This window comes from Monodon monoceros, unplaced genomic scaffold (assembly GCF_005190385.1).
Source record: "Monodon monoceros isolate NGI ecotype Baffin Bay Population unplaced genomic scaffold, NGI_Narwhal_1 Super_Scaffold_4, whole genome shotgun sequence".
NCBI classification, from domain to species: domain Eukaryota; kingdom Metazoa; phylum Chordata; class Mammalia; order Artiodactyla; family Monodontidae; genus Monodon; species Monodon monoceros.
This window is the reverse complement of record NW_021703781.1, coordinates 21,230,591-21,244,797: the sequence shown is the minus strand read 5'-3', so window position 1 is coordinate 21,244,797 and position 14,207 is coordinate 21,230,591. Positions and strand designations below refer to the sequence as shown.

The 14,207-nt window shown below is 46.7% G+C and overlaps 1 protein-coding gene across 4 annotated transcripts in view; it reads right to left on the bottom strand.

The window, feature by feature from the left end:
- Positions 1–14,207, bottom strand: part of SGPL1 (sphingosine-1-phosphate lyase 1) — a 103,524-nt gene that overhangs the window by 55,360 nt on the left and 33,957 nt on the right. For 2 of the 4 annotated variants that reach the window (XM_029200997.1, XM_029200998.1), the window contains 4 exons: positions 13,760–13,842; positions 9,584–9,774; positions 4,787–4,875; positions 4,314–4,399 (listed from right to left, as the gene is read on the bottom strand). The gene's annotated coding sequence lies outside the window, so the exon portion shown is untranslated. Of the gene's footprint in view, positions 1–4,313; positions 4,400–4,786; positions 4,876–7,381; positions 7,515–9,583; positions 9,775–13,759; positions 13,843–14,207 lie in introns of those variants that run through there. The other 2 variants (XM_029201000.1, XM_029201002.1) reach the window with 2 other exon arrangements.

Genomic DNA, 14,207 nt, shown 5'->3' with positions numbered 1-14,207 from the left:
CTCTCTCTCTCTCTCTCTCTCTCTCTCTCTCTCTCTCTCTCTCTCTCCATACACAAAGAAGAGGTCATGCAGGCACACAGTGAAATGGTAGCCATTTGCAAGCCAGGAAGAGGACCTCACCAAAACCCAAATTTGCTAGCACCTTGACCTTGGACTTCCCAGCCTGCAGAACTGTGATAAATAAATGTCTATGGCCACTCAGTATGTGGTATTATGCTATAGTAGCCTAAGCTAAGATACTTACTTTGCCAAGAACTACGCTAAGGCAACTTTACATCAAAGGCCGTATTTATGTCTTAACTTGCCCAGCTCAGGTGACTCTCGTCATCTCTCAACTTGTCAACAAGGACATTAAGGCCCAGAGAAGGTAAATGATCATCCCAAAGACACACAGAAGAATGGAGTAGAGTTTGGATGGGAAGTGAAATCTTCAGATTTTGTAGGAAGGACCTAAGATATGTTTGTTAATGAATTGGAATCAAAGAACGTTAGAGCTAGAGGGGCCTTCAACTATTTGCAGTTCAACCCCATAATACGTGCATGAAGAAACCAAAGCGGGGAAAGGAACATGACTCCTGGCAGTTCCTGGCAGAGCCCAAGGGCCCTGGATGAGGGTGTGTGCGGGGAGGGGGACAGGGGCCGAGACTTCCAGCACACTGTTCCTGTCCCCACACTCCCTCTGACTGCAGCTTAACATCAGGGATGACAAGAGAAGCATCAAATAGAAAATGACCAGAGATAAAAGATGCATGAGGATTAAGAAAGAAAACTTCAGCCTTCACAGGGGGAATCACAAAATGGAGCAAAGTCCCCACTGACTATCGGACTCACATGTCCTAGTGCTCTATTGGTGAGCCCTCGGGAGAAAGCAAGAGAGCAGAGAGCAAAGGGGATATAAATGAGAGAGAATTACAGTTCAGAGAGAAAAGAGATGTGCCAAAGCAGGAGTGATGGCTAAGGAGGGGACAAACGTCCACCTCTTTCCCCTCTCCCCCCAGATGCTCACACAGTAGAGGCTTCAGAAGTTCTACAAAGGAGGGGCTCAGATGGCTGGTGGGAGGCAGAGGTGGGGTGCTGGGGCTCCCATACTCGCGGCGTGGTCTCCCAGTGAGCGGCCCTGGCATCACCTGGGAGATGATTAGAAATGCAGTTTCCTGGAGCCCCACTCCAGACCTACCAAATCTCGATCTACATTTTAACAAGATCCGCAGGTGAGATATATGCGCAATAAAACTTGAGAAGCAATTCCCTCAACACCCTGCTTGCAGAGAAAGCACGGCGTTTTTTTTAAGATTGTGCATTTGTTTGGGACGGTTTAAGGAGGTTGATGAAATGTATGAGGGTGAAGAGGAGAACTAATGCTCCCCAAATTGGCCTTTGGCGCCATCATGGTGCCTTCCAGCATAAAAAAAGAAGATTGGGAGGGATTAGAAAGGCCTATGGGGGACGAGGGAGAACTGAAATACCTGCTGATGACAGAGGGCTGGGGATGGCAGGGGGCAGAATGTGGAGGAAGACAGTCTGGACTTTCTTCCCCATGTGGCTTCTTTTAAAATAATCCATGCTGGCAAATCTGGTTCTGCTTACAATGGCAGCTAGCCATGGCCAAGTCAGTGACACCCCTCCCTCTAGACACAAGCACACAGTCCCCACTCTAAAAAGCATGAACGTGCTATCATGCCTCCAATCCTGACCCTGACACCACCACCCCCAACCCACCCAACTGGGACTTTCTATGGAAGCTCAGCTTAGGACAGGGCTGCGGGAAGATCTCGGGGCAGCTGCAGCTTCTAAACCACCCCTGGGAAGGAATGGCCCACAGGAAAGCCCCCTGCAGGACATCTGGTCATGGAGCCTAAAACGCCCTGCCCAAGGAGGGGCAGGAAACCACCCAACAGCAGCAGGCTGGGAAGATCATGACAGAACCGGCCACTGGGGAAAAGGGTGCTAACAGCCGCCCAGGGCAGGGAGCATGTTCCCAGAGGTTGCCACACTGGGATAAAGAGCAAGGTCCGGTGGATCACTGAGCTACATGTGCCAGGTGCCAATTCAGCCAAAAGTCAGAGTGGCCAGGCCAGATCCTGAGAAACAAGTTATTTCCCAAGGAAGCCCACCTTTCCTGAGGAAGCCCCCTGTTGCTAACCAGGCTACACAATCACTCCTAGCAAAGCATCAAAACCAGAGAGTGACTGCTTATCAAAAAAACAAATAAATACAAACTTCCTTGGGCAGAAGGAAACCAGCTGGGCCTGCAATGACAGAACAGCTTTGAAGCCAGACGAGCCTCTACCCAGAGATCACTGTGTGGGCTCAGGTGAGTGGGTTTAACTGAGCCTGGGCTTCCTTGGTTGAAAAATAAAGGTTAATAGCATCTACCCTGGGACTGTGAGGGCGGGTGGGTATGTGTACCCAGCACAGGGCCCGATCCACAGTAGGCACTCAAGAGCTATTAGTCTAACCTCCTCCACCATGTGCATGATGGAGTTCAGGTAAGATGCCAATCTAGGCTCTGTGACCAGCTAAAGCAAGCCCAGCTCTCTCTCATCTCATTGCCCTAGGTCTGGTTCAATCCCCATCAGGACCTGATCCTGACAGTTGATTAGCCTTTCCAACTTGCCCCTTGCCCCATTGAGTGCACCCTAGGCCTTTTCAAGGCTTACCCAAGAGCTACAGATCTATCAATATTCCTGCAGATTTTTGGTGTTTGTAGATCAGTAAGACCCAAACCAACTAAACCCAACACCCCTTGTTTATGGGAGTTACAAAATATATGTCGTAAACAGGGGTGAGTACCTACCTACATAGCAATATAGTGTCCTAACTTTAAAACTGAAAGCCATCAGAAGAAAATCCTACGTGAAGTTAGCAGATGCGTGAACTTACGATGGATACGTATGCATTGAAGAGAAGATAATATTTAATACTGTTGTCATTTTTTCCTTTATATTTGCCATTTTGAAATAAGGCTAAATTAGTATTTTTATACAACTACATACAATTTTTCTGAACGGGAAAGCTACAAATGCAGTCCAGTACAGAGGTGTTGTCTTGTTGGCTCTAGTACTATGTGAGCAGCATTACCATGGGTGATGTGATCTTCCAAAATGATGGATTAAGAGTTGATAAAGTTCCAAACAAAATGAAGGATAACCTACCTGCAACTTTCAACAGGGTAGATGTGCTCCGGGAAGAGTGTACGATAAAACCATGTTTTTAAAGAAATCCACTTTTTCTTGTATGAAAGTGAAATTGAGGTCTTGGCCCATGTGACTATGAACTGGTTTTTCTCCTACATGATTGTTCTGGCAGGATGTTTAAAAAAAAAAAAATGTGTAGGACTCAGGACAGTTCTTCATTGTGAGGGACTGCCTTTGCAATGTCTCTAGCATCCATCACCATTACCAAATGACAGCAGAACGACCCCCATCATTGTGACAACCAAAACTTCTTAAAATTTTGGGATTCCCCCTAGGGAGCCAAACTGTCCCACTGAGGACTGAAAACAGGAATGCACGCTAACACAAGCCTCATGTTAATATCTACAGCTGAATATCTGTCAAGTTAGGAGGGACTCAAGCGTCATCCGGCCCATCCTTCCCTTCTAGCAGGCACATCAGAACCTCCAAGGAGTGTTTCCAAATCCCCATGTCAGGGCTTTCCTACATTCCCTGGTGAATGAGGGGTGGGGCCCAAACATCTGTATTTTGAACATCCCCAGATAAAAGTTGCTAAATTCTATCCATTCTCATCAATTTCTATGCCTTGGTCCCACAGCTAGTGGAAACCGAACCTAGAATTCCTGCTGTAGAAGCCCAGGCCCATAAAACATGATGAAACTTATAGGTTCTCGTGCTGGCTTTGAGACTCACATGCTGTATGGCTTTGGATTCACCCTTTACCCTCTCTGGGTCTCAATTTCCTGAGCTCAGAATTGGATAGAGAGGGGAAGCTGCTCTCCAACTCTTTCAGTCTAGAATTCTCTATGCCCTACTTGGGTTACACTTCCCAGAAGCCTCTGTTTAGAAACTCTACCTCTCTGTGCCCAGGGTCCCAGGAGGGGCCCTCGATCACAGTTATTTGCTTGGAGAGGGTGTCTGCCCTGGTCCTGCTCTGAGCATGCGTGGTGTGGCCAGAATGCCCTGGGAGGCCAGCACCTTCTCCCTCTCCCTCCCCTTCAGTGTTGACGCAGATGGGATGCAATGAAGAGTAATATAAGTCCTGTGTAAACAGAGGACCCGGGGGCCAATTAGTAACCTTGACCCATGGTTACTCCTTGCCTGGCCCTGCAGAACCGGTTTCCAGGACTGACTCACTCAGAGGAGCTGGGCTTTGGGCAGCTGGGCGGGCAGCAGCTATATCCGGAGCTCAGGGTCAGGGTAGAAGGAGAGGGCGTCCATCTCTGCAAGCAGATGGAAAAGATTTTATGTCTTATAAAATTAAAGAAATTTTCCCCAGTTTTTTGTTTTTTTTTTTTTTTTTTTTTTTAAGCTAAGGGCAGTTGTTCTCCATGCTCCATGCTTGGGGGAATGGACCGAGGCAGAGGGATCAAGGACAGCGTGAGCTGAGAGGGCAGGCTGAGCAGGAGTTAACCAGGCAGAGGGATGCAGGAAGAGTGTTCCAGCTGAGGAAACTGTATATGCCGAGGCCCAGAGGTGGGCTCAGGAAGGCCAGCGAGCACGGCATTAGGGGGAGGGGAGGGAGAGGCAGGTCAGTAGGGACAGATGTGTAGGGCAGGTGTACAAATGCACATGCCTTCAGGGGCCCAAGCAGGTAATGGGAGAGTTACCATTTGGGAATGTAGACCTCAGGCTCGTTCATTCATCCATTCAACTATTTAATGTTAGGTTGCAGTATCCTGGGTTGGGGAATGGATCACTGAGCAAAACAAAAGATCTCTGCGTCATGCAATTTACATTCTAGTGGAAGGAGACAGACAAATAAACAGAATAACTAACTATATGGCAAGTTAGAAGGTGCCAAGGGCTATGGAAAAAGAAGCAAAGCCAAGTATGGGAAATAGAAAGTGTGGGGCATAGAGCGGGATGTCATGGGTGCTGCAGTTTTAAGTAGAATGGCAGGCAAACGCAACATGTGATGACTCTTCATCCTTAGTTAGCAACAGGAAACAGCAAGCCAGCATAATTTCTGGACAAAAAGAGCACAAAAATATTGTAGGACCATGTTGTGTTCTTGTGGCAATTTGCATAATCTGTCTTGTGACCATGATGTAACTTGCTGAATCAACCCCTCTTTGTTAATTCCATCTTTCTCTCCCAAGAGAGAGAAAAGAAATGCACAGTTGCATAGTGATTGTCAAGTGATCTAAAAGGTCATAAAGAAGAATATGACTAAGGAACTCCCAGAACTTTGGGCAACTTACTTAATTGTTTTGAAGTTTTGTTTTTTCATCAGAGTATACTATATGTACAGACCAGTCCACAAATCAAAGAGTAGAGCTTGATGAATACTCATGGCGTGAACATCAGTGTTCAGCACCCCTAACATGAAACAGAGTATGGCCAATTCGACTGTTTTTAAACAAATGCAACTGAGAACTAGATGGAGACGGTAAGTGTCCTGAGACCTCAGGGCCCTGTAGGATACAGTATTTCTAACTTTATCGAAAGAGCAGTAAGCAGCCATTGAGGTCCTTTTAATCAAGGAGCTGACCGTATCACATTTGTCTTTTAAAACAATTCCTCCGCATAGTACAGAGAATGGCTGGAAGTCCAAATGGCAGACTAGGTACAGGCTTTTGCTTTCATCTCAGCAAAGAGTGAAGACAGCTGGCTCTAGGATAGAACAAGGGTGTGAGCTTAGAAGATGGACTCTTGGAAAGTGAGATAAACAGAGTAAAAGGAGCTTCCCAGAACTACAGTCCACCCTGTGCCCTGACCGGCAGGCTGCCATGTGTGACCAAGCTAGCAGCCCCAGGGGAAAAGTCACATTCATAGCTCAAGACAAACTAACCCATGTCTAGTGAGCTATACCTTTAACCTGTTAGAGCAGGATTGGGGTACCTCTCCCTTAACCACGGGATTCTTTCTGACCTGATCATTTCCCACAAAATAGAGTTGGTGGTAGCAGTAACCAACAGAGTGGTTACATTCATGCTGAGGCTATTTCTATCTACCCGAGTGTTGTCGGCTGAATTATGTCCCCCAACAATTCATATGTTGAAGTCCTAACTCTCAGTACAGTGCCTCAGAATGGGACATTCTTTGGAAGAGGGGTCATTGCAGATGTAATTAGTCAAGATGAGGTCACACCAGAGTGAGGTGGGCCCCTAATCCAATATAACTGGTGTCCTTTAAAAAGGGTAGATGTAGACACATACACGCACACAGAGAGAATGCCATGCGGAGATAAAGGCAGGGATGGGAACTATGCTTTTACAAGTCAAAGAGCACCAAGGACTGCCAGCAAACCACCAGACTGGGGCAGAGGCATTGGGCAGATTCTGTCTCACGGCCCTTAGAAGGAACCGGTCCTGCGACACCCTGATCTCAGATTTCCAGTCTTCAGAACAGTGAGACAATAAACGTCTGCTGTTCAAGCTACCCTGTTTATGGTCCTCTGTTACAGCAGTCCTAGCAAATTAATACACCTAGATTCTCAAACTAGCCCCACACTTCAATAGGTTCACAAAGGAGGAATGGGAAGGGCAGGGTGACACGACCACTCCTAGTTGCCTTACATCCCCTCTGAGCGTCCAACTGTTGGAGCAGTGACTGGGGTCGGGAAGCCTCCAGAAGCCCTGGGGTCCACCGCTGACTGGCTTCATGGTGGGCAAAAGCAGCCTGAAGCTCGTCCTTGTGGATGTGCTTGAGGGGCCTGCTACATCAGTTTTGGGGTGCAAAGAAACACCTGCCGCTTAGGGACAGGTATTGCAGGGGGCACTGCAAAGGAATCCACTCATTCAGACATATTTCAAATACCCACTCTTACTATCCACTTCTCATGTAATTCATGTACTCCAAAAGTTTAAACCATTTCCACTGGCTGCCCAGTCAAACATCTAACTCAACACTGCCTTGTTATTGCATCATCTTAGACTCAATTAAAAACTCGTTTTGGTCAAATATCCTTACCAGTCCCTCCAATATACAAATCATTTCAGTCCTTTAAAGCAAGTTGTTTATCGCTATAGGCCTGCTTCTGATCCTGGCTACATCCCCCCGGGGACGTCTTACAAAGTCTCCGGTTGACAGCAAAAGGTCCTGAGGGGATTGCTCAATGTTGTCTCTGGAAACAACCTCACAACTATAAAAACAAGTCAAAACCAAGCCTTAGTGGCAGAGAATCAGTTACAGAAAATACATGAACAAGGGTCAGCAGAGATTGCCCGGGCCACACCCCAGGCTGTTTGGAAAGCGCTTACCTGATGTCGTCCATAAATGATAATCCATAGCAATAATCATCTATCAATGGATGTACTGATCTGTCTGTGAATTAGATCATATCTGGAGAGGATGCCCTCCAAGGGAAGGTACCAGACAAGGCCCAGTTAATTGAATGTTCTTCTTGAACTTGGTCCACAAGGCCCCTTATGATCAGCCCCTGCCTCTCTCTGCCTTCATCTCCCCCATCTCTACCTCACCCTCAGACTTTATACCCCAGGCATCATTAGAGTAACTATGTAATTAATCATCCAATCTGGGACACTTTTGAGACTGAGGACATAACTAATAAGTTTTCTGGGACTGCAGGCGTAATAACCTGGGCTGTGTTGCGCCATCTGGGATTTCTGGTTTCCCTAGTCATGTGGAGTTACTTAGAGTTGCATAACATGCCATGGGCTCTTACAGAGTTGTCATCACAAAGAGGGCCAAGGCTTGATTTGCGTGACTGTAAGAATAAATCAAGAATATTGACTGGAAGCTTCAAGGAGATATATTTTAGTTCAATATTAAGAAGAACTTTCTAGCCAACAGGACTACACAGAAAATGGACAGGCAACCTTGGGCAGTAGAGAGCTCCCTGTCACTAGAGCTGTTTTGTTGACAAATACTAGCATACAGTGGGTAGGACTTCTGAGGCGAGGACTCAGGCATGTAAGGGGTGAATACGAAGAATAACTACCTTAGACTCTGTTTCATCTATTCATTCATTCAATGAATATTTATTGGGCATGAGGCATTGCACCAGGAGTTTGATGAATTAGTACAAAACAAATATACCCATGTAACCACCATGCAGAGCAAAGCCCTATGCTTGGTGATAAACAAGATAGATGTGGCCTCTAACCTCTTGGAGCTGACAGGCTTGCAGAAGAGATACATGAGATTGTAAGAATTATTGGGTATTCAAAGAGAGTATGAGGGGAGAACTTGGGATGGGAGTCAAAGAAGGGACATGTAAGTCGAAAAGGGATGAATGTAGGAAACTTGTCTGGTGCCATGATCTTAGATCTTTCTGGAGAGCTCAGACTTATTCTCTCTTCTCTGATGCCTGCTTTTCCACGTTGGGTAAGCTTCCTGACTGCTGACTTAGACCAGTCTATAGCTGCCAGCTCCAGAGCTGTGAGTCCTGTTCAGATGACACGTTACCAGGTAACTGACCATCCTAGGGGAGACAGGAGGGGTGGAGGAGCCATGTGGGGTCGTTAGTCATGCCTCTTTCTTTCCTCCTTTATTCTCTAAAAGATCATCAGAAGGCTAGTCACACAGACTTCAGGACAATAGAGGCACAGGCAATGCCATGGCAGGTAAACCCCAAGAGCCTGGCAGAGACTCAACTTTCAGAGCAGCCAGCTCTCATCAAAGCACCCAGTGATACTGGCCACAATCCAAAATCTCATGTATGAAGCAGAAGAGACAACAGGTGAGATAAAGGGCATGTGATCACAGGATTTTCTCCTGTACATTGATGGGAAATAATACCAGGATAATACAGCGTATAAATAAGTACTAGGGATGTATGGTACAACATGATAAATATAATTCACGCTGCTGTATGTTATATATGAAAATTGTTAAGAAAGTAAATCCTGAGGGTTCTCATCACAAGGAAAAAATATTTTTTTTCTATTTCTTATATTTTGTATCTGTATGAGATGATGGATGTTCACTAAACTCATTGTGATAATCATTTCATGATGTATGTAAGTCAAATCATTATGTTGTACACCTTAAACTTGTACTGTGCTGTATGTCAATCATATCTCAAAAAAACCGGTAGGAAAAATAAATCAGTTAAAAAAAACAAAATCCCATCAAAAATTTTTGTAGATGCAGATAAATTATTCTAAAATTTGTATGGAAAGGCAAAGGAACTAGAAGAGTAAGGACAACCTTAAAAGACAAGGCTGGAAATCTGCAATATTGTGATTTATCATAAGAAATAGGTATCCATTTAGTCTTCATCTTCATTCCTAGCTCCTAAAACCCTTGGAATTTCCTAAGTGATGAGACAGCTAAAGGTGACTTTTGTTATTCATAACTGGTTCTTTCAATCACACACCTGACTATGTTACTGAGGTAATATTTGGTTGCCAGGGGAACCTTTCAGCCCTAACCCCCTGACCTGGGGCTGGTGGTAGACTCAATCACCAATGGCCAATGATTTAATCAATCACCCTTACCTATTGAAACCTCCATGAAACCCCAGAAGGATGGTGTTTGAAGAGCTTCCAGGTTGGTGAGAGGTCCACATGTTGGGAGTGGTACACCCCAGTTCCAAAGGGACAGATGCTCCTGTACACGGGATCTTGCTCTAGGTACCTCTCCATCTGGCTGTTCATCTGTATCCTTTATAATAACCCTTTACAATAAACTGTAAACATAGGTAAATATTTACCTGAGCATTGTGAGCCATTCTAGCAAACTTTCAAACCTGAGGAGGGGATCGTGAGAACCCTAATTTAACACTGGTCAGTCAGAAATACAGATGACACAAAGCGAGAGAGAGGCATAGACATATATACACTACCAAACGTAAGGTAGATAGCTAGTGGGAAGCAGCCGCATAGCACAGGGATATCAGCTCGGTGCTTTGTGACCGCCTGGAGGGGTGGGATAGGGAGGGTGGGAGGGAGGGAGACGCAAGAGGGAAGAGATATGGGAACACATGTATATGTATAACTGATTCACTTTGTTATAAAGCAGAAACTAACACACCATTGTAAAGCAATTATACCCCAATAAAGATGTTAAAAAAAAAAAAGAAATACAGATGACAACTTGGACTTGGGACTGGTGTTGTTACCAACAAGGGCTCATGTGCCTGCGGCCACAGAAAGCCAAATTCTGACAGCGGGTGTTGGCGGCAAAGTAAGGGTTTTATTGCATCACACCCAGCAAGGGAGTGGGAGACAAGTCTCATGTCCACTCCATTTGGTCTTTGAGTGAGGGATGTTTTGAAGGGTAAGAACAAAGAGGCGGGGATTAACCATCATCAGGTAACATCTCTCTGACACTCAGGTTCCGGGGCTCAGGATGTCTCTGGTTTTGGATTCTCTGGCCAGGTGGTCCATGGCTCAAGGGCCTGTTATCTCACCTTGCCCTGGAGAAACAATCTGAGGTTGTTCGTTAATGATGATATCTATAGTAGCAACCTGAGTACATTAACGATGTTATCGTGTTATCGACAACAGCAGTTTTAGTCATCTGACCCTGGTCGATGAGTGTTCAGTTAGCACAGGATTGAGGTCAGAGAGAACAAGAAAGGGAATAAAGTTTTGGATTGAGAGATTAATCATCAACTCAGTAAGGGAACTTAGTTTCAGCGGGACGCTCAGCTTCAGTGTCTGAAATGGGGGCAACCTTATGGGACTGGGCCCTTAACCTGTGGGGTCTGATGCTGTCTTCAGGCAGACAGTGTCAGAATTAAGTTAAACTTGTAGGACACCCAGTTGGTTCCTGCTGAAATGGGGAAATGCTCGGTGTGGGAAAAACCCCATACATCTGGGGTCAGAAGTATTGAGAATGGAGAAAAAAAATAGTTTTCTCCAATGAAGTTTTATACCACTAGATATCAAGATGTATTTAAAACTACAGTTACTAAGAGAGTGTAGTATTGGCAGAATGCTAGACCCATAGTGCGCTCGAAAAGAACGAGTCCAGAGACAGACCCACACATACATGGACACTTGAATTTTGATAAAGGTGATACCAGAGAGAAGCAAGTCAAAGACAGTGTTTTTAAAAATGGTGCTGGTCAAATAGATATTTGTAGGGGGAAAAATATGGCTCTTGACGCCTATCTTACACCTTACACAAAAAGCAATTCCAGACTGATCATAGCTCTAAATGTGAAAAGTAAGATAGTAAACTTTCTAGAAAATAATATGAAAAATATCTTCATAACTTTGGGTAGGCAAAGAGCTCTTAAGTAGGACACAAACTCCATTCATCACTAAGGACAAAATTCATCAACTGGGCTAAGTTAAAATGAGAAATTTCTCTCCATCAAAAGACTGCATTTTGGGGCTTCCCTCGTGGCGCGGTGGTTGAGAGTCCGCCTGCCGATGCAGGGGACGCAGGTTCGTGCCCCGGAAGATCCCACATGCTGCGGAGCGGCTGGGCCTGTGAGCCATGGCCGCTGAGCCTGTGCGCCCGGAGCCTGTGCTCTGCAACGGGAGAGGCCGCAACAGTGAGAGGCCTGCGTACCGCGAAAAAAAAAAAAAAAAAAAAAAAGGATTAGCACAGTGCCCGGCACATAAGAAGTATTCCACAAAATTTTATAGTGCTCCTCTTATAACTGAGGCATCCCAGCAGGAGGACTGTACTTCAAACCATTTACAGGCAGACAGAATCTCTCTCCTCTTTTTGACGCTCCGTAAAGAGCAGTCAGAAGGGTCTCCTCTCATAAACCTTATAAACCAGTGTTGAGGGCATTCCATACGATACCCCCTTCAATCCCAAAGCTGCAATCTGCACGGAGACCCGGTGTTCAGTTTTAAACAACACAGTGGTAGGGGCAAGAAGTGCAAGGGGAGGATGAGTGGGTTTTATTCTCGGCTGAGTCAGGTCACATTGTGGGAAATCCCCCAGGTGAGCTGAAAGCAGCACAGCGGGGCTGGCAGGAGGGAAGAAAGCTCTCTTTCCTTTCAAATACAGTCTTATTTGTCATAGTAGCCATCAGGATTCCCAGAAGCATGCAAGAGCGGGGCTTTCAGAATGGTTTCAAAGGGGTCACCTCATTCCTGCAGAGACAAGCCCAGGAGAAGCCAGAGCCTGAAGGGAGAACATTCTGACCCGTGTGGATGGAAAAGCACTGGAGGCAAGGCCAAGCTCAGAGGCCCCCCCACCCCGCCCCGAATGGGGCACTGCAGTGCTTTGCGTCCCCACCCCTCAGTGGGGAGGGGCAGAACTTCTGAAGAACTTGGGTTTGCCTCTAGCTATCCTCCTTCCTGCTCTTCCTCCCCAGCAGAGGACACAGAGTCTAGAAGCCTTGGGCCACTGATATGAAGCCAGGGGTGCCGAGAAGGAAGACCCTCGACTAGGCCCACCCCCATCCATCTTGAGGCCCAGCAGCCTCACTCCTAGGACAGCACCAAGCATCGTCTGCAAACCCTTGCATTGTTTACAGACTCTGTGTACACCCCTCACAGCCTCTGATCTCACGTCAGCCCTGTGGACAAAGGATTATCCCGGTCCCCTGTTTCAGCAGTCCAAGTTGAGCCTCAAAGAAACAAAGTAAACTACCCATGGTAGTTCTCAGGCTCAGGACCCATCCCATCCCCCTCCATCTCCCCTCCACCAAGATACCAATTACAGATCATCTATACTTCAATTAAAAAAAAAAAAGATACCAATCACAGTGATTATTATTACCACTTTTGAGCATCTCTTGTGCACCAGGCATATGACTAGGTGCTTCGCTTCTATTAGTTTGTTTGTCCTTCAGAACAACCTGAGCAGTAGGTGAGGGTACCCCATTTTATTGGCTCAGAGAGGGTAATAACATAAGTTATCATACTTGGTGCCAAGCACTATTCTAAACACTTTCATGTGTATTACGTCATGCAATCTCAAAACTCCCGTGAGAATAAGTGCAAGTATCATCTCCATTTCAGAGACAGAGGAACTGAGGCTCGGAGACATCAGGTGAATTGTCTGAGGCCTCATAGTTAGGAAGTAGAGCTGGAATTGGAACCAAGTATTCTTACCACTGTTCCACACCTCTGGAAGTACAGACGACTTACTCAAGGTGGCACATCTAGGGAGTGTCAGAATCCCATGGAAACTCCTGCCGAACTGAAAGCCCAGGGTCCTCCCACCCAGCTAACCTGCCTAGAGTAGGGCTGCAGGGATGCTTTGGATCCTGTTGGCGGCCTCCTCCTCTCCATCTAAGAGACAGCTCTCTGCGAATCAATCCCCAGAAATAGGACGCATGGAGACAGACCCCCTCCGTGGTGGCAGACAGCCCGGTCAGGCTGACAGAGCTGGCACCCAGCCCAACCAAACTTTTTGCCAGGTTTTCTCTCTCTGCCTGATGCTCGCTGGCTGAAACCAGCCCCTGATTCTCATTTTCTCCCTTGGTCCCCATTGAAAGCGCTGAATGGGAGATAGAAAGGGAGCTTGGAGGGAGGCAAGCAGGTCCTAGAGCGAGCCTTCCTGACCCTCCAGGAAGGGTAAGAGAAGCTGGATGGGGGTGAGGAGAGGGGTGCCGGGCTTCTGGAGGTGCGGGGCAGAGGTAACCTAGCAACCACTGGCTCATGCAGTCACAAAGCGACAGGCTTACCCACAGAACTGACGAGCCTTTCCATTGATGCGTCCTTTTGCTCTTTCCTGCTGGGGCAGCAAGGGCTACTCACCCACATGCTATAGCGGCCACTTTCCTCCGTGAGTCCAGGGATCTCCACAGGGCAGGAAATGGGCACTCCAGACAGCCCAGGGCCTGGGGGAGGACCCAGAGGGGCCAAGAGGGGAAAAGGGAAGTTCTGTCTCTGCATTGGTGTCATCAGGCCCCTTGTGCCTGGCCAGCTGGGGGCCCAGGGAGAGAGGGAAGGAAGGTCAGGGTCAGATTCAGTGGGGCCCCGGCCTGGCTTGCTCTGGAAAAGGCAGGCCTGGCCCGCTAGAGGCTCTGTTGACCTCTTCACAGCAGCTGTGGGCTATGACCCATTAGTGGCTTATAAAATCAATTTAATAGTTTGCATCTAACACTGACAAAATGAAAACAAAAAATAGGATGAAACTATCAGTATGCATCATATATAACAAGGGTAAGAATTGCTTCAGTTTCACACACACACACAAATGCAT